Source organism: Talpa europaea (genome assembly GCF_964194135.1).
Source record: "Talpa europaea genome assembly, chromosome: 2".
NCBI classification, from domain to species: domain Eukaryota; kingdom Metazoa; phylum Chordata; class Mammalia; order Eulipotyphla; family Talpidae; genus Talpa; species Talpa europaea.
Genome location: NC_140068.1, coordinates 49,640,055 through 49,658,762, shown reverse-complemented (window position 1 = coordinate 49,658,762; position 18,708 = coordinate 49,640,055). Strand labels below are relative to the sequence as shown.

Below are 18,708 nucleotides of genomic sequence, written 5' to 3'. Positions count from 1 at the left end.
AAGGTCTCCTTGGTGGTTCAGGGATTAAAGTCTTAGCACTATGAAGCTATTGCCAGCCACTATGGTATGAATTGGATCCCAGGTCAGATAGCTGACCCACATGGCACAGCAGACCTCTCCTGTCTCTCCTGCTGCTCCCCTCAGCAGTGTATTTCAGTCATTCTGCCTATTCTGCTCCCCACTCTGTCTCTGCTGAATTTTCTCACCCCCCCAAACCTCAGGCCTACACCCAGGTCTTGTATGCATAAATAAAAATAAATTAAAAAAACAATTTTAGTCAGAAACTTAATATAACTTTAAGATCAGTTACTGCAGTTTCAGAAAATTTCTTGTTCAGAAAATTGACTTGAAAATTGACTTTATCTTCATAGAGTCCTACTATTTAAAGTCTTTTATTATTTCTCAAAGACATTTTGTGTTAAGTACATTTTTTTTTGCCTAACACAGAGCCTCTGGGTGCAGGGCTATGGCATGTGGCTGTACCTGGATGGGTACTGTTCACACAGCAGGTGTAATGGTGCTGTTGGCATAGTGTGATGCTGTGACTCAGACTGGACATATTAGTTTGAAATCCTTTGAGATAGAATATAGTTTTGCAGTGTGCTTTAACTATTATTATTCTTCCTTATTGAGGTAATGTTAGTTTAGAACACTGCATTTGATTTAGGGCACTATTAAAAGTCTTAACATAATTTCTTGAAATGTGATATAATGAAAATCCTTCTGCTATCATTATAACCAGTATGCAAGAGGAACAGTGACAATAGTAATTTTTGAAAATTTAATTTTGTTTTTTTTTTTTTTACAGTACTGAGTGCTATGTACTACATAATAAGTAAAATAAACATTTATCTTTGACAGGTTTTTGATAGGTCTTTAATAAATTTCAGATGGATAAACTGACTAGGATCAGCAGGTCACATGGTGTTTGAAACTCCTGTCACCAAACGCTATGATGAGGCAGTGGCACAAATGAAGTGGTCTGGAGTAAGACAACAGGGAGTGGGTGTTGAGTGGCAAAATGGGGAGTGTATAATCTCTCTGAGGATCAGCTGCGACTTAGCTTAGGCATCATTGTCATGTGAGTTTGTGGCCTCCCCCCGATCTTTTTTTTTAAGCCCACTAAATTTAATAAAGGCACCATCCAATGAATTACGATAGAATTAAAAGTTTGCTTTAAATATTTTTTAGAGAGGAGACATCACTTTTCAACTCAATTAGGTGAAACATTTTTATAGTCCAGAGCTCTTTTATTTCTTTCTGCACACCTATCATGCCATGAATTCATAGGGAATAGGTTCTAGCAGCTCAGGCTCCTTCCCACTGGTTCTCACAAAGTGTGTTTCTCTAGGTGGAGCAGGCTGGTGCTTCAGCTGAACCCAAGTACCCTTCTCTTTGGCTTCCTTTTTCTTCTGATCATTTTCTTTCACACGTTTCAGGAAGTTATCTCGGCTCTTAGAGTGCTTCATGTGCTCTATACGAACATTAATTCTCTTTCCAAGAATCTTGCCCTTTACTTGCTTGTTTACAACAATGCCAACTGCATGCTAGATAACATTATAGACTCTTCCAGTTTTGCCATGGTAACATTTGTGAGGCCTTCCTTTTTGAACAGTGCCCATCCCCTTGATGTCTACAACATCACCTTTCTGATATATTCGCATGTATGTGGCCAAAGGAACAACTCCATGTTTTCTAAAAGGTCTAGAGAACATATAGCAGGTCCCTCTTCTCTTTCCCTTTGTGTTAGTCATCTTGGCTACTTACTGGAAGATGGCACTTCTGGCCCAAAGGCCCCAGACCAGATCTTGATAAAATTTAAGAGAAGCTGAAAGTACGATTTTTATTTGAAATGTTCTTATTTAAAAGCCATGTGCATCCCAGCTCCCCTCCTCTCCGAACAACAAAAGTCATCAGCTGTAATCTCTGTCATCACGTGCCTTTTAAGTCTTCTGTAGATTAATTGTAGTCATAGATTATAGTTTATGAAGATACTGTAAAGTGCTTTCACAGATTGCTGCCTTTAATACAAAGTTAATATTAATCAATATTACTGTCTTCATTTAGAAAACCAGGGAACCAGGAATCAGAAACCTGTGCTGTCAGGACGTCATCAGAGCTCCTGTGTGCTGAAGTTCTATCTTTACCTTAGTTCCTGTCTCTTCATGCCTCTTACACTGAGCTCAACTACTCACTTCCTTGGCTTGCCAGTGTGTTCTTGCAGCACTGGACCCCTCAGCTTTGAATCCCTTCCTTTCTACTTAATTTCCCCACTTTATTACTTCTTTTCTAGCTCTACCCCTCGTTGAAGGCCTAAATTTAAAAGCCCCCTTCACAGGAAGCTCCTCAGCTGGCTTTGTGCTCCCCTTTCTGTTAGTAGTTTGTAGATTGTATTTTCTGAGATATTAGATGTGTGTGTCTTCGTAACTAAATTTTTAAGGATAGAGAGCAAGTCCTACTTCTCTTCACAAAACCCTGTAGCATCCTTTCAAGTCTCTACACCAAGTAAATATTTAGTAATATTTTTTGAACTAAAGTTTCCATGTATTCCTCATGGCAGAACAAAAATTATATTTTATTGTTCTACCCATGATGTGAATAAAACTTAAGTTAAAAAACCCTTTGAATCAGCATAAAAGGAAAACATATCTCCATCTACAGAAAAGGTGAGGACTCACTGTGAGCTAGAGGTCAGCGGGAGTCTCAGAGCTGCTATAAATCAGCGACAGCTGAGGCTGACCAAGTCTCTTTCACAAATGGCTGACCGGTGATATCAGTAACAGACTTGGCTATGGCTTAGTTCCTTTCTTCACAAGTAAAGCAAGATTTTCAGAGTTTATTAAACAACTCCTTAAAGAGTATCCCTATGTCACAAAGAGGCCCCAGGCAATGGAGCAATTTATTTATGCTCTTGAGAAGGTAAAGAGGTAAATTGCAGTTAGATATATTTATGACAATAGTGGGTCAGAAAAACAGAAGCCCCTCTAACAACAAGAAAAAAGCAGGTTCATCAATGAGCTGGGGCTAAAGCATAGCGCAGAGTTCATTTCTGTCCACTCTCAGTGAGCGCACAGAGCGTGCTCAGAGCTGCATTTCTTAGCTATCGCCTTCTGATTTCAAACTTCCTCTATTCATTTCTGTATGGCCGACTATGAGTTACTTTTAGGCATGTAATATAACACTTTTCCCTAATCTATCTGGTGTCTGCAAAGAACTATACCATTAATGTTATTAACTTGAACCAGTCAGGAATTAATGAAGAAAGCTAGAAAAAGCCAATGTTTTTATTTTAAACAAATTCATGTTAATTTATGTGCTTCTGATTAAGTTAAAAGTCCTTAGCGTATGTAATGATTAAAATAAAAATTCATCAACCCAACAGAATTTAGGCAGAGACTGAATTAAGAGGAGAGAGGGTGGGAAAATACAGGTGTTTATTAAAATCAATTTTATATTCTGGGTTGAGAGATATTTTCTGAACCAGCCAATTATTATTGATTACCTTGTGAGGATTTTTCTTTTGATCTTTCACTGTCTCCTGTCACACCTTAGGCTGTGCTCAGTGTCTCAGAGGGAATAAGGACATTTTTGGTAGAACAAATGTCTCCCAACTGTGAGACACTGATTAAACTGGTTGACTTTGAAATTAACTTCTAATCATAAGTTTAATAAGAAGTAAATATATCTAAGGTAACTTTTTAGAAAATAGTAATTTATAGAAGCCAGACATAATAAATAGTAAGGCATCAAGTAATTTTGGATCAACAGACACTCACTAAACAAAGTGAATAGAGAAAATTGTCTATTTAAAAATAACCTAGTGTACTTAACTAAAGGTTTGCATTTGTTCTCCATGCAAAAAACTAGCTCTTTCCGGTTGTTCAATAAATGGTGCTGGGAAAACTGGGTTGCTACATGCAAAAGAATGAAGCTTGACTACTACCTCACCATGCACAAAAACCATCTCAAAATGGATTAAAGAACTAGACATAAGACCTGAAACCATAAAATATATAGAAGAAAATATAGGCAAACCACTACATGATATCTCCTCAGCAATATCTTTAAAGACTCCTCACCCAAAGTAGTGATAGCGAAGCAAAGATAAACAGCTGGGACTACATCAAATTAAAGAGCTTCTGCACAGCAAAAGAGACAATAACAAAAACAAAGAGAAACCCCACCGACTGGGAGAACATTTTTGCACCCAACACTAATGATAAAGGACTGATCACAAAAATCTAGAAAGAGCTGAAGAGACTCAACAAAAACAAAGTAAATAATCCAGTCAAAAAATGGGCAGAAGAACTTAAAACGAACTTTTCCAAAGAGGAAATGCACATGGCCAACAGGCAAATGAAAAAATGCTCAGCATCACTTGTCATCAGGGAAATGCAAATCAAAACTACAATGAGATGCCATCTTACACCAGTGAGAATGGCACATTTTAAACAAACTAGCTACAACAAATGTTGGGAAGAAGGTGGAGAAAAAGGAACTCTCCTGCACTGCTGGTGGGAGTGCAAACTGGTCCAACCACTATGGAGAGCTGTGTGGAGATTCCTCAACCTGCTAAAGATGGAGCTTCCATATGATCCAGCAATTCCACCCCTAGGTATTTACCCAAAGGACACAGAAACATTAATTCAAAAGGGCACCTGCACCCCTATGTTTATAGCAGCACTATTTACAGTAGCTAAGCTAGGGAAACAACCCAAATGCCCAAAAATAGATGACTGGATCAAGAAGATGTGGTACATATACACCATGGAATATTACTCAGCAATTGAAAAAGATAAACTCATGCATTTTGGAGCAACATGGATGGAGCTGGAAGGATCATGCTCAGCGAAATAAGCCAGAAAGAAAAAAATACCAGATGGTCTCACTCATAGCAGGGATTTAGAAAACATAAATAAGGGAGCAGGAAAAAGAATAATTATACGAAAGCAAAAATCAAAATCAACAAGCAACTATAAACCAGAGACACATTACTGGGGTGGGGGGAGAGGGGAAGAGAGACTAGGGTTAAAATAAGGGGGGTGGGAATTGTATGGGGAATATAACCAAGATGAAAATGCATACATTGTGCAAACATGAAAAATGATATAAAAATATATAAAATAAAAGTAATACATATAATTGTGGGGTCTTGTGAGGCTGAGAAACTGGGACTGATGTCTTTCTCTGTCCTTATCACTGAAACAATTTACTGATGCAAATTTTCAATTCTTTTGAAGCAAAATGGTACTCAGACCTCAGCCTCAGTAGTAGTACTGGGATTCGCACATCAGATGCACTACACAAATGACAGCTCTGTTAAATGCTGTTGTTTACAGAACATGTTTTCATATAAAAAAAGGTCAAAATTAACATAATCCTACAACATTAGTGTATCTTTTCTGACATTTTTTTCTATACATTTTAGCATAAAAATGAGATTGCTTTGGACCTGTTTCTTTTTCTTTCTCACTTAAAATGTTGGCAATATCTTTTATGACATCTGTTAGAGGAGGTGTTTAAAAATATTTTATTCATTTCAAGTTTTTGTGGAATGAGTTTGGGATAACATGTCAGGATTTCAGAACTTCCATCCTCTTGGGTGAAAAAAATTCTGTCTGTAGCACCGACTGACTGCAGCCCAGTCCTCAGCATCTGTATCTTTCTACTAATAAGCAGTTACAAAAATGTGAGGGAGGAGGTGATTCTTGAGAACTGAGAAGATTTCAATTTTATACTTTGAAAGTTGAGTTTCATAAACAATCAAATGCTAGCGGAAATCTAAACTGTTGAGACAGAGCTTAAACTGAAAAGTCTAAAGCAGGTGTTAAAGATGAAAATGTAACTGCATTTCATAACTGATCCAACCCCATGACCCCTTTTTCTCTCTCTGATATGGTTGATTATTTCCTTTTCCTTTAAACCCTTTCTCCTGTTCTTGCATAGTAGGACACACGTTTTGGTGAAATGATATAATTACATGGAAACATTTCTGCAAAAGGAAACAGGTTAAACACAGTAGCATCCTGCAAAATATGGGGCAGGGGGCCTCCCCTGGTGGCACAGTGGTTGAGCGCTGGGCTGCGAAGCTGCCCGCAACCTCTGCAGCGCTGGTTCGGTCCCCGGACTTCAGGTGTAGGTCCCACATGGCGCGACAGACCTCTCCTGCCATGCCCACTGCTCCCCTCAGCAGTGTATTTCGTTAGTCTGCCTGTTCTGTTACCCACCCTGGCTCTGGTGAATTCTCTCACCCTCCCACGTATCTGACTGTACCCAGTGGTTGTATAAATAAATAAATCTTAGGGCCTCCTTGATGGCGCAGGGGTTTAAATGCAACCTATGAAGCAATCCACATCCACTGCAGCACGAGTTCAATTCCCGGCAGGCCAGGGAGAAACACACATGGCGGGACAGACCTTTCCTGTCTTGCCCGCTGCTCCTCTCAGCAGTGTACTTTGGTCTGTCTGCCTGTTCTGTTTCCCACTGTCTCTGGTGAATCCTTTCAGCTCCGCATCTCTGGCCTGTACCCCAATTCTTGTATAAAAATAAATATTTAAAAAAATAATATGGGGCAGGGCTGGGGCGGCTTATTGTCACTGAACGCTACCCCCACCCCTACTTGTCCATGCTCTGTTATATGTGATACTGGGGTTCAGTCTCTGCAAGCGTTTCTCCTTTGCCAGCTAGATTCCCATTGCCCTCCATCTAAAGGGGTCATTGAAGGCTTGTTTCTTGTTTGTTTGTTTGTTTGTTTCTTGTTTCTTTCTGTTCCTGGCAGTGTCTCCACAGAATTGGCTCTGGCAGTCCTGGTGGATTCCAGTGGTAGCAGGTCTTTCAGAACCAGCCTCAATATACCCTTTCAACGCTCCCAGCTCAGCCAGGCATTGCCCCCTTCTTAGAGATCTGGGTGCTGGCTCAGTGGGGTCCTTCGAGTGTCTCAGTTTTAATAACCTCACTCCTCTTGTCTTAGGGGTGCTGGTTATGTTACCTCAGTGCCTTTCACCTTTCCAGTTCTCTCATACCTGGTCAACTATTCTTTGTACTCTATTCCCCTTTCTAAAATATCTGGTGTAGTTCTGCTTTCTAACTGGACCTAACTGATATGCAATACCAGACTGGCCTTGCCTTTTCATCCATAATTTTATTCCATGTGGCTACAATGTTTCTCTCCAGTACTTTTTTTTTTTTTTATAGAGGCATGTTATTTATTTATTTATTTGTTTGTTTTGTTTATACATGCACTGGGTACAGTCAGAAGCACGGGAGGGTGAGAGAATACACCAGAGCCAGAGCGGGGAGCAGAGCAGGCAGAAGGACCGAAGTCCACTGCTGAGGGGAGCAGCAGGCGGCAGGAGAGGTCTGCGCACCATGTGGGACCCTCCTCCGGTGGTCAGGGAGCAGCCGGGGATCGAACCGGCGCCGCAGAGGCAGCGGGCAGCTTCGCAACCCAGCGCTCAACCGCTGCGCCACCGGGGAGGCCCTCTCTCCAGTACTTCTTAACTATTGGTTGGTGATGACGGGTAAAATAGCAGATCGGCACAACATTTGTTAAGAATTTCAAGTAGAGGGCCTCCCCTGGTGGTGCAGCAGTTGAAAGCTGTGCTGTGAAGCTACCTGCAGCCTCTACAGCACCGGTTCGATCCCTGGCCACCGGCGAGGGTCCCACGTGGCGCTCAGACCTCTCCTGCTGCGCCCGCTACTCCCCCCAGCAGTGTACTTCGACAGTCTGCCTGCTCTCTCTCCCCTCTGGCTCTGGTGAATTCTCTCACCCTTCCGCGCTTCTGACTGTACCCAGTGCTTGTGTAAATAAATAAATAAACAAATCTTTAAAAAAAAAATAAAGTTCTTTATATAAAAAAAATTTCAAGTAGAATTTGCTCTTAACAATACTTTCTGTGAGGTTTTCTCTCTCCATAAAACTTGAATATCGTCTATAGTAACACAGTATTTGTCACTCAGAAGCTTTAGGAATAGCAGATGTGTTTCACTTGTAGTGTATCTTCATGTAATACAAAAAGTATCCCTTTCTAAATGACGTGACTTTATATTTTATTTATAAATCCATAAAAACAATTTAAAGAACCTCTTGCTGAATTTTTATGTGGAAAACAATAAGCTAGGTTAAAGCTCTGTTTCTCCATGTTATTTAAATAGAGTATCCTGTCAAACTGGCTTCTTCAACCTAAGTTGTTTAAAAATGTTAAGCTGACTCCTTCAAAATTATCAGTACATTTTGCCTAGGAAACAGCTCTCCTAGAGGACAGAACTGTTGGCTTGAACAAAGCTTCTCATTATTCCCAAAAGAATCTGAAGAGCTAACATCAGTGAATTGGGTGAGAATTCATCATCTATCTGCTGTAGGAAAATAAAAATTGATTTCCCCTCTTTTCACAAGCTCTCTCTCATTCTCTCTGAGTCCTTCCCCTCTCTCCCTCTTTCCTCACAGCTCAATTCTAAAACAGACATTTAACAAGAATCTGTGGGCCAAGGACAAAGCAAGATAGGTGTGCATTCGGTGCTAGTTCTGGTGGTGAAAGTGGATTGTGTCTCCAGCAACTTGAAATGACTCCGTGTCTCTTTTCACGTCTTCCCCAGGGAGTTCCCACCGTGCTGTCTTTCAGGGGCCAGGGAAACTGGGTTTGTTGTTTCTGGACAGCTGGATAGGAGCTTGAGCCTCTGTGGAGCACGAATTCTAGTGCTGGGATAGACATTGCAGGGGAAGGGAGAGAGGCAGAGAGATCAGAGGTAAAGGCAAGTGTTTCCAGCTTGTCTTCAGTTATTTTGAACCATCCTCTCTTCTAGCTGATATTGACAGGGAATGCCTGACTGGAAAGAAATATGTATAATTCAGAACCTCTCCCTGGGACCTCTGAAGAGTCACATTGCTGTTGACTAAGAGGCAAATCTTTCAGATGAAGCCCTTTTCAAGGATTTAGGGCATCAAGTTAAAAAAAAAATGCACGTTACTTATGGGAACAGCCAGCCTTACTGCTTGGCTCGGATGCTAGGGCCACTTTCCTTGTGGATGGTGAGTTGCTTTTGGAATCAAAACTGTCCACTCAGACTTCCATTTGGCAAGCATAGCCACACCCATAATGTTTGGTAGCCCAGATTTATATGTTTCATTCATAGTCAATGTTAATGCATATTTCTTTCATTTATCAAAATACCTGTGATCCCCTTATTTCCTACACTTACCATATCCTATATATATTTTAATGAAAGTTTAATTGTAAATACATATAACATTTGCCATTTTAACTATGTTAAGTTATAATTCAACAGTGTTTTGCTCACTTTTGCACAACCATCACCACTATTTCCAAATGCCTCAGCTTTCATCTCCCCATTCTCTTCTCCCTCCAGCCCCTGTAATCTCTTATCTACTTGATGTCTTTATAAATTTGCCTATATCATTACATCATTTAATTAAAAAAATGTGCCTTTGAGGACCTTTCATAGCTTGGAATACTGTTTTCTTCTCAGAATGAGGTAGGTAGCACTGAAGTAGTCTCCATTTCTCTGTCCTTCTTTAGTGCATGGTCTTGGATCAGCACCTAGATTGTCTCTCCATGTTATTTTGGTTTGTGTTTCTGAAAGTATCCTTTTTTTTACACTTGATCTTAGCCAAAAGGCCGAGAAGCGATGAAAGTATCCTTTTTTTTTAATTTTTAAAGATTTATTTATTTATACAAGAACTGGGGTAGGGCCTCCCCTGGTGGCACAGCGAATGAGTGCTGGGCTGCGGGGCTGCCCGCAGCCTCTGCTGCGCTGGTTTGCTCCCAGCTGCCGGTGAGGGTCCCACAAAAAAAAAAAAAAAAAAAAAAAAAAAGAACCAGGGTACAGGCCAGATGCGCAGGAGGGTGAGAGAATTCACCAGAGACAGAGGGGGAAACAGAACAGGTAGACTGATGAAACACACTGTTGAGGGGCGCATTGGGCGAGACAGGAGAGATCTGCTGTGCCATGTGGGTTTCTCCCTGGTTGGCCGGGATCAAACCCACACCACAGAGGCTGTGGACAGTGTCACAGTGTGGCGCTCAACCGCCGGTGCCACCAGGGAGGGCCTGTCAGTGTCCTTTTTATGCTGATTCACAATTGAGTCTGTTTTTCTTTATTATTATTATTATTTAAAGATTTATTTATTTATACAAGTACTGGGTACAGTCAGAAGCGCGGGAGGGTAAGAGAATTCACCAGAGCCAGAGCGGGGAGCAGAGCAGGCAGAAGGACCGAAGTACACTGCTGAGGGGAGCAGCGGGCGGCAGGAGAGGTCTGCGCACCATGTGGGACCCTCCTCCGGTGGCCGGGGAGCTGCCGGGGATTCGAACCGGCACCGCAGAGGCTGCGGGCAGCTTCGCAACCCAGCGCTCAACCGCTGCGCCACCGGGAAGGCCCTATTATTATTATTTTTAAAATTAATTTATTTTTTTATACAAGCACTAGGTAGAGTCAGAAGCGTGGGAGGGTGAGAGAATTCACCAGAGCCAGAGCGGGCAACAAAACAGGCAGACTGACGAAGTACACTGCTGAGGGGAGCAGCGGGCGAGGAAGGAGAGGTCTGCTGTGCCATGTGGGACCCTCACTAGCAGCCGGGGATCAGACTGGCGCTGCAGAGGCTGTGGGCAGCTTCACAGCCCAGTGTTCAACCACCGGGGAGGCCCATTCTTTTTTATTCTTGATGTATAATGATAATATAATATTTATAATAAGTTTTGTAATTTATATATAATACATAAATTTATAAGTGTTATATAAACATAAATATATATTATATAATTTATATGTAAATATATTATATAAATATATATTTATAAAATTTATATGATAAAATTACTGTATTTATAATTTATATTTATTTATTATATTATAATTATTATTATACTTATAAAATTTTTAGGTTATATATTATAAATTTTATAAATATAATAATTATATGAGTTTCAGGTATACAACATAATGACTTGACATTTGCATATGTTGCAAAATGATACCACAGAAGTCTAGTTAACATGTTATTACACATAGTTGTACAATTTTTTTTTCTTGTGATGAGGACTTTTAAGATGTACTCTCTTAGCAACTTTCAGATATGCAATGTGGTATGAACTGTAATCACCATGTTGTACATTATATCCCCATGACTTATTTATAACAGGAAGTTTGTATCTTTGATCTCCCGGACCGTCATTTTACACCTCTTTCCCCCAGCTTCTGCCTCTGGCAAGCACTTATCTGTTCTCTGTACCAAAGGAACTCTTTTTAGTTTCTGTTTCTAGATTATCCATATAAATGAGAGCATATGATATTTTTCTTTTTCTGATATATTTCAGTTAGCATAATGCCTTCAAGTTCTATCTATGTTGTCGCAAATGGCAAAATGTCCTTCTTTTTCTGGTTGAATAATTCCCCATTATATATTCACATGCACGAATACTAGGGACAGGCAGCCCCTGGTGGGAATGTTATGGGAGAAGCAATTGTTCTCAATTTCAGTTGCACATTAGAATCACTTGGGGAGTTTTAACATGCCCTGCTGTCCCAACTGCACCGTGCAGGTCAGTATCTCTGGAGGTGTGGAGGTGGGACCAGGAATCAGTACTTTTATTCTTTTTTTATAGCTCTCCAGGTGATTCCATTATAAGCAAAAGCAAAACAACAAAAACAAAAATATGTAAAAATTTTCAAGATTTACTTACCCTGTTGTAGCGGCAGGATGGGCCAGTGTAGGTTTTCTATGATTGAGCAGTTGTGCAAAGGAGTCCTGGAGCCCTCGGCGGCTTTTTCAGGCTTTTATTGCATTTACCAGGTACACAGCAGGCAGGGGTGTGGGGGGTGGGGGGTGGGGAGGGGTGGGATGGGTGGTGGCAGGGAAGTGGAAGGCTGGCAGGCCTCCCAGCCCCCACCAAATCTTCACTCTCTCTGGCTCTCCAACATTCTCTCCTTCTCTTGTGGCCTCTGCTTCTCTGCTCGTGCTGCTCTTCCATTCCTTCTTTTGCTCTGCTGGCATCCCCGGGACGCCACCCTTATAAGCCCAGACTCAGCCCAGGTGTATTCCACCTGTGTATGCCCACACCCCACTCCAGGTGCCCGCCATCAGGCATGCATTCGGGACCGCAGGGATCCATCATCAAACCTAATGGCGTGAGGGCAGGAAAGCCTGATATTTTACTTACCCTACACCTGTATATTATTAGTGCTCTAAGGGAAATTGTAAAAGAAAGCATTTTATCTGACTTAAATGTTAGTTTCCCCAGAGCTGAAAAGAGAGGAGAGGTCTCAGCTCCCCAGAGAAGCTGGAAATCTGAACTTGCTTCCAGCAACACCCCAGAAAAGAAAAGTGATGTGCTGCTTCTTCTAGGGAAATAAGACCAGGTGGGCCTTGGAAGGTTTCCAGCCTCACAGGTGATCCCTGTACCACACACTTGGTTTAGAAGCAGCAAAGAAGAACCCAGTAAGATCCATCTTGTCAATTTGGCCAAAGAGGTGACAAATGCCCTCCATGTCTTCTCTTCCTTTTGTTCTGCATAAACTCTGAAACTGTTATAGGACCCTGAATTTGGGGATTGAGGACCCCCTACTTTTTACTGAATTTCCTTCCAGTCTGATGAGATGGGACCTAATATTGACATTAGGTTGATAGGGAAGATATATAATATTTCTTGCAACTAATACATGTCTGAATATTATGGAATGAATGAATGAAGCACTATACTCACATGCCTGAGACAAGGGCAATATATCAAACATTGTCTCTAATATTGACAACTCTCCTTAATTTTCCTATCATTCTGTTACAGAAATTTGTTCTAGGGCCTCCCCTGGTGGCGCAGCGGTTGAGCGCTGATTTGCTAGGCTGCCCACAGCCTCTTGCAGCGCCGGTTCGTTCCCCGGCCGCCGGCGAGGGTCCCCCCCCCACACACACACACACAAAGAAATTTTTTCTGGATGCTGTCATATAAAATACAGTCATGAGCTAATCCTAGGAGTTTGTGTGAGCAACAAAAATCAAGAATGCAGCTATCATAGGCTGTTGAAGACAGGCTCAGAATGATCATTGAAACAGCAAGAGGGCTCCATCTACTGATGGCTTTTGCTCACAAAAGCTTGGCAGGGGTTCACATTGGTATTTCTCTTAGGTGACATTTCTAAGTATGGCTTACAGCTTTCCTTGTCCTGTCCTCAGGAGGGATTAGGGATGGCTCAAGTAGTTCACTGGAGGGAGTAGAGTGGTAGTGGGGAGGGGAATGTGGTTTGTGAGTTATTAGAAGTAGCATTTCCTTCTTATTCTGTGAAGTTATCCCAGAGGGGCTGTAGGTACTATTGCTGAGCTAGTGACAGGTGCTGAGGATTCCAGCATCAAAGCTATGTTTCAAGAGGTTTATCCTGAAGAAAATGGGGTGCAACACCTGCTCTTTCAGTGTCTAGTGAGGATCTTTTCCTTTGGAGAGTCTAATTTGCTAAAAAGAACAAGTTTTATCTTTCAAATGTTATTTGTGGGCCTCCCTGGTAGAGCAAGGGGTTAAGCACAGCTCTGTAAAGCTATCTGCAGCCACTGTAGCACAAGTTCAATCCCAGGCTGGCCAGAGAGCTACCCACATGGCACAGCAGCCCTCTCCTGTCTTGCCAGCTGCTCCCCTCAGCAGTGTATTTCAGTTAATCTGCCTGTTCTGTTCCCGGTTCTGTCTCTGGTGAATCCTCTCACCCCCACCCCTGCACCTCTGGCCTATACCCCCGTTCTTGTATGCATAAATAAATCTTTTAAAAAAAATCAAACATTATTTGTATAATAATTCTTCACTTTTTCACTTCAGTGTAGGAGAATCTAGCTACTTTACAATGATCCTTTGTTTATGGCATTGTTCCTATTTTCTAATTGAAAATTTTTCTCAAAAATGTTTTCAATTAGAAAAGCTAGAATGACTTGAAATAACCAGTGACCAGATAGAATTGATAGCAACAAATAAAACAAAAACAAAAGCAAAAGCAAAATAACAAAAAACATGGTGAAATGTTAAGGTTTACTTAGCTTGTGTGGCTTTATTGAGAATCAATTTATTATTTATGTTAGATCTTTTGACTTTTAGAAATAACCTGTGCATATCTATATCTTCACGACTGCTTCTGAGAGTTTTGGGGGAACCAGGATTGCTGCTTGGGGTTTAATTGATATATGTGGTAGAGAAAAGTGAGACCTACCCAAGTTTGTACCATGCTGGGGACTGGAACAAGTCACCTTGACTTTTTTTTTAAGCTTTTTTTTTTATAGATTTATTTATTTATTTATTTATTTATTTATTAATTTTACTGGGGTACAGTCAGAGGCGCCGGAGGGCGAGAGAATTCACCAGAGACCAAGCGGGAAGCAGAACAGGTAGACAGACCAAAGTCACTGCTGAGGGGAGCAGTGGGCGAGGCAGGAGAGGTCTGCCATGCCATGTGGGATTCTCCCTGGATGGCCGGGAATCAAACCCACGCTGCGGAGTCTGCAGACAGCTTCACAGTGCAGCACTCAAACCGCTGCACCACCAGGGAGGCCCAAGTCACCTTGATTTTTTTTTTTTAAGATTTATTTATTTATTTATTTATACATGCACTGGGTACAGTCAGAAGCGCGGGAGGGTGAGAGAATACACCAGAGCCAGAGCGGGGAGCAGAGCAGGCAGAAGGACCGAAGTACACTGCTGAGGGGAGCGGCGGGCGGCAGGAGAGGTCTGTGTGCCATGTGGGACCCTCCTCGGGTGGCCGGGGAGCAGCCAAGGATCGAACCGGTGCTTCAGAGGCTCTGGGCAGCTTCGCAACCTAGCGCTCAACCGCTGCACCACCAGGGAGGCCCCACCTTGACTTTTTATGGTTTGGACATTATGATACCAAAATGAGAGGAGGCCAGGGACTTCCAGCTATTCTGGTAGTTCTCTGTCCTACACTGTACAATTTATTAGAGAACAACAGAGAAAAATTATATCTCTCATACATGACTCTGGTCTCCTCATTACCACATATATGTGTATATATAATTAATATTTAAATTCCACATTAAGGAAGATAATTACTGTGGTATTTTGCTTAGGAGGGAGTCTTGTCACTTTGATTTCTTCTACTTTGTACCTTTTGGTTAATATTCAGTCCACAGTCTGTTAATAAACTGACTCTCTGAAAAAAAAAAATAACACTACAAAATCCCTGCTTTGTAGTGTTTGCCAATTTCCATGGTGTAAATACTCCCACCATGAGCAGTTTCAAGCAACCAACCTGATATTCCTGAGCATGGAGTTGGAAAGAATCATAAATTGATTCTTGTGAGCTGGAAAGAGTCAGCTCCAGCATAGCATGGGACTCCTCCAGGCTTTTGCATCCTCTGGGCTTGACATGGGTGGGATTTGACCAGGGTATTACTTAGCCTATTACTGTGGGGAAGACACTGACCCAGTGCATGTTCCTGCAGTCATGAAAAGCAGAGCTCCAAAGAGGAGACTTGAAAATAGACCATCCACAATTTGCATGTGTTTCAGCACATTAGCTTTTCCTCAGGATAACAATGTTTGGAAAGTACATCTATAGGGCATTGGTTTTTCTTTTTACTTCATGGCCATAGTTTATTACATTATCCCACCTTCTACATTTTTTCTGGCAAGCAGTATCACATAAAGCACAAGGCTGACTGGAGCCAAGACAGTTTCTGATATCCAGGCTGTGAGCTGTGTGATCATAGGCAATCTATGCAATCTTTCTGAACCTTAGTTTTCTTTTTCCTTCTTTTTAATCTTTAAAATGGACATAAACTTTGGGCCTCCCCAGAGGCGCAGCGGTTGAGCGCTGGCTTGCGAGGCTGCCCGCGGCCTCTGCAGCGCCAGTTCGATCCCCGGCTGCTCCCCAGCCACCGGAGGAGGGTCCCACAAGGCGCGCAGACCCCTCCTGCCGCCCGCTGCTCCCCTCAGCAGTGTATTTCGGTCCTTCTGCCTGCTCTGCTCCCCGCTCTGGCTCTGGTGAATTCTCTCACCCTCCCGCGCTTCTGACTGTACCCAGTGCTTGTATAAATAAATAAATCTTTAAAAAAAAATGGACATAAACTTTAATGAAAGTATTGATTAGGATAACACACATAATTCTGGACATGTGGGGGGTACTAAATATTATTCAAATATTATCTTATTATTCATACTTCTAATGTTAACTCGAGTAAAAGTCTCAGTGATAGTTTGTTAGCTAATCAAAGTGAGGATTCAAACTTGGGCAGAGAGACTGGTGGGAATAGAGTTCTAGTCAATTGCTTCTATAATCCCACTCTCCCATCCCTGGGGTAGGGTTTGTTTTATAAAGTTGAGATAGTGGACATTTTCAGCAAAAGGAATTGCATTTGATCAAGCACAAATAGTAGAAACAAAGAATTTGTTTTCCTGGGCATGTTAATTTCCAAACAGGGTAACATACATGCTTCAAATTCATTATTTTTGGTAGCTATAATTTGCAGAATGTAGGAGAGATTAAGATTTTTATCATAAGGAAAACCTGTTTGGTCAGATGGCTGTGGGTCTCTCCAGGGCGGGAGGCTGTAGACTTCCAGGTGCTTCCAGGCAGCGATTTCTGCTGATGGGGTCAGTGGGCTGGGCTGAGAGCACAAGCCTTCACAGCATTTCTCTCTCTTTTTTTTTTAAAGATTCATTTTTATTTATTTATACAAGCACTGGGTACAGTCAGAAGCGCGGGAGGGTGAGAGAATTCACCAGAGCCAGAGCGGGGAGCAGAGCAGGCAGAAGGACCGAAGTACACTGCAGAGGGGAGCAGCGGGCGGCAGGAGAGGTCTGCGCGCCATGCGGGACCCTCCTCTGGTCGCCCGGGAGCAGCCAGGGATCGAACCGGCGCTGCAGAGGCTGCGGGCAGCTTCGCAACCCAGCGCTCAACCGCTGCGCCACCGGGGAGGCCCCACATCATTTCTTTTTGATCTGCCTGCTTCTGTCTCCACATTTCCTTTTCCTTTGCACCAAAACTGTTGATTTTATTTTACAGTAAGCTGTTCCCATTTACTTGTGGCCCTACTCGTGCTACCTGTATTCCCCTTTGCTTGCTTTCTCTTGGTTGGCTCCGTGTTTTTTTTTTTTTCCCTGGGACCCTCGGGCGGCCCGGGAACGAACCGAACCGGCGGCGTTGCAGAGGCTGCGGGCAGCCTCGCAGCCCAGCGCTCAGCCGCTGCGCCACCATGGGAGGCCCTGGCTCCGTATTTTTGCGTGCGCTCCCTTATTCTATGTTATGGAGCAGGATCTTCCTCAAGAAGGCTTCAGAGCGCCATTTGCCAAAGCATGTTTCACACCCATTTCACAGCCCTGAGAGATGGTCTCTGTTCACATAATCTTAACTATTATGAGAATGAGTATATACTGTTTGAGCAGGCTCATAGTACATGTTAGCATATTACAATCTCTGAGAAGTTCTGCAGGAAAATAATAATACTGTTTAGCTTTATTTGATTTAGATGTCTCAAAATTATTTGACCATAATCCTTTATATGTGAGAGTTTGTGTATATGGAAAATGCTGTTAGCACCCCAAATACCAGAATTTAGGAGAATATACCCCTAGCAAGAGTAGAGTGTCTTCCTCACAGGTGGGGGACACAATGGGATAGGAACCTTTCACACCAGAAAGCCTGTTTCCTGAGAGGCACTGCCAGAGTGGTAGAAGGATGCATGACTTGGGGAGAAATATCAGTACTCTTGGTGGGTTTGTCTTTATTAGAGCCACAGGAAGCATTTTTACTACAGCATCTCATTGAACTATGATATACCAAAATATGTGTGAGGAACATTGTATTTGATTTGTAGCTATACCATCGGAGTTCCAAACGCCTTAATCATGGTTTTCTTAAGGAATCTAAATGTCATTGAATCTTTCAAAAGTGAGCTTCAGAAACATCAGCTAGACCTATAGATGCAAGAAGCCATTTGATATTAATTTCTTACATTTGTAGATTACCTTCAATTTCAGTTTTTCTCAATTGTCAATGAGTTTTCCTTCTAGAATTTCACTGATGATATATTCAGTTGGGAGATTCCTTTCCAGGCTCTTTTTCTCCTAGGCACAGTACCAGTACACCTGTGAAGGTGGTTTTACTTCAATAAATCCCCACCCCAAATAATTAAAAATTGGAAAGCTAGGGCTCAAAGGATTAAGACGCAGCCTATGGAGCCTCCCTGGTGGTGCAAGCGTTAAGACACAACCTGTGAGGCAATCCGCAGCTTCTGCAGCAGGAGTTCAATTCCCGACCACCCAGGGAGCAACCCACATGGCGCAGCAGACCTCTCCTGAGTCACCCGCTGCTCCCCGCAGCAGTATATTTCAGTCAGTCTGCCTGTTCTGTTCCCTGCTCTGTCTCTGGTGAATCCTCTCACCCCCATGCCTCTGACCTGTACCCCAGTTCTTGTATGCATAAATAAATAAATCTTTAAAAAAATTAAAAAAAAAAAAGAAGGTGTAGCCTATGAAGCCATCTGCAGCCAGGGAGTTACCCACATGGCACAGCAGACCTCTCCTGGCTGGCCCGTTGCTACTCCCTTCAGTAGTATATTTCAGTAGATCTGCCTGTTCTGCTCTCCACTCTGTCTCTGGTAAATCTTCTTACCGCCCCCTCCCTTACCGTCCCCGCCCTGCACCTCTGTCCTGTACCCCAGTTTTTGTATGCATAAATAAATAAATCTTTTAAAAAATTGGAAAG

The 18,708-nt window shown here is 42.3% G+C and overlaps 1 pseudogene across 1 annotated transcript; it reads right to left on the bottom strand.

Annotated features, from left to right (window-relative positions):
- Window positions 1-1,271: 1,271 nt before the first annotated feature.
- LOC311167254 (large ribosomal subunit protein eL21-like) lies at window positions 1,272-1,754 on the bottom strand (annotated as a pseudogene). The gene has a single exon. The product of its transcript is annotated as a large ribosomal subunit protein eL21-like (transcript).
- Between the last annotated feature and the right edge of the window lie 16,954 nt (window positions 1,755-18,708).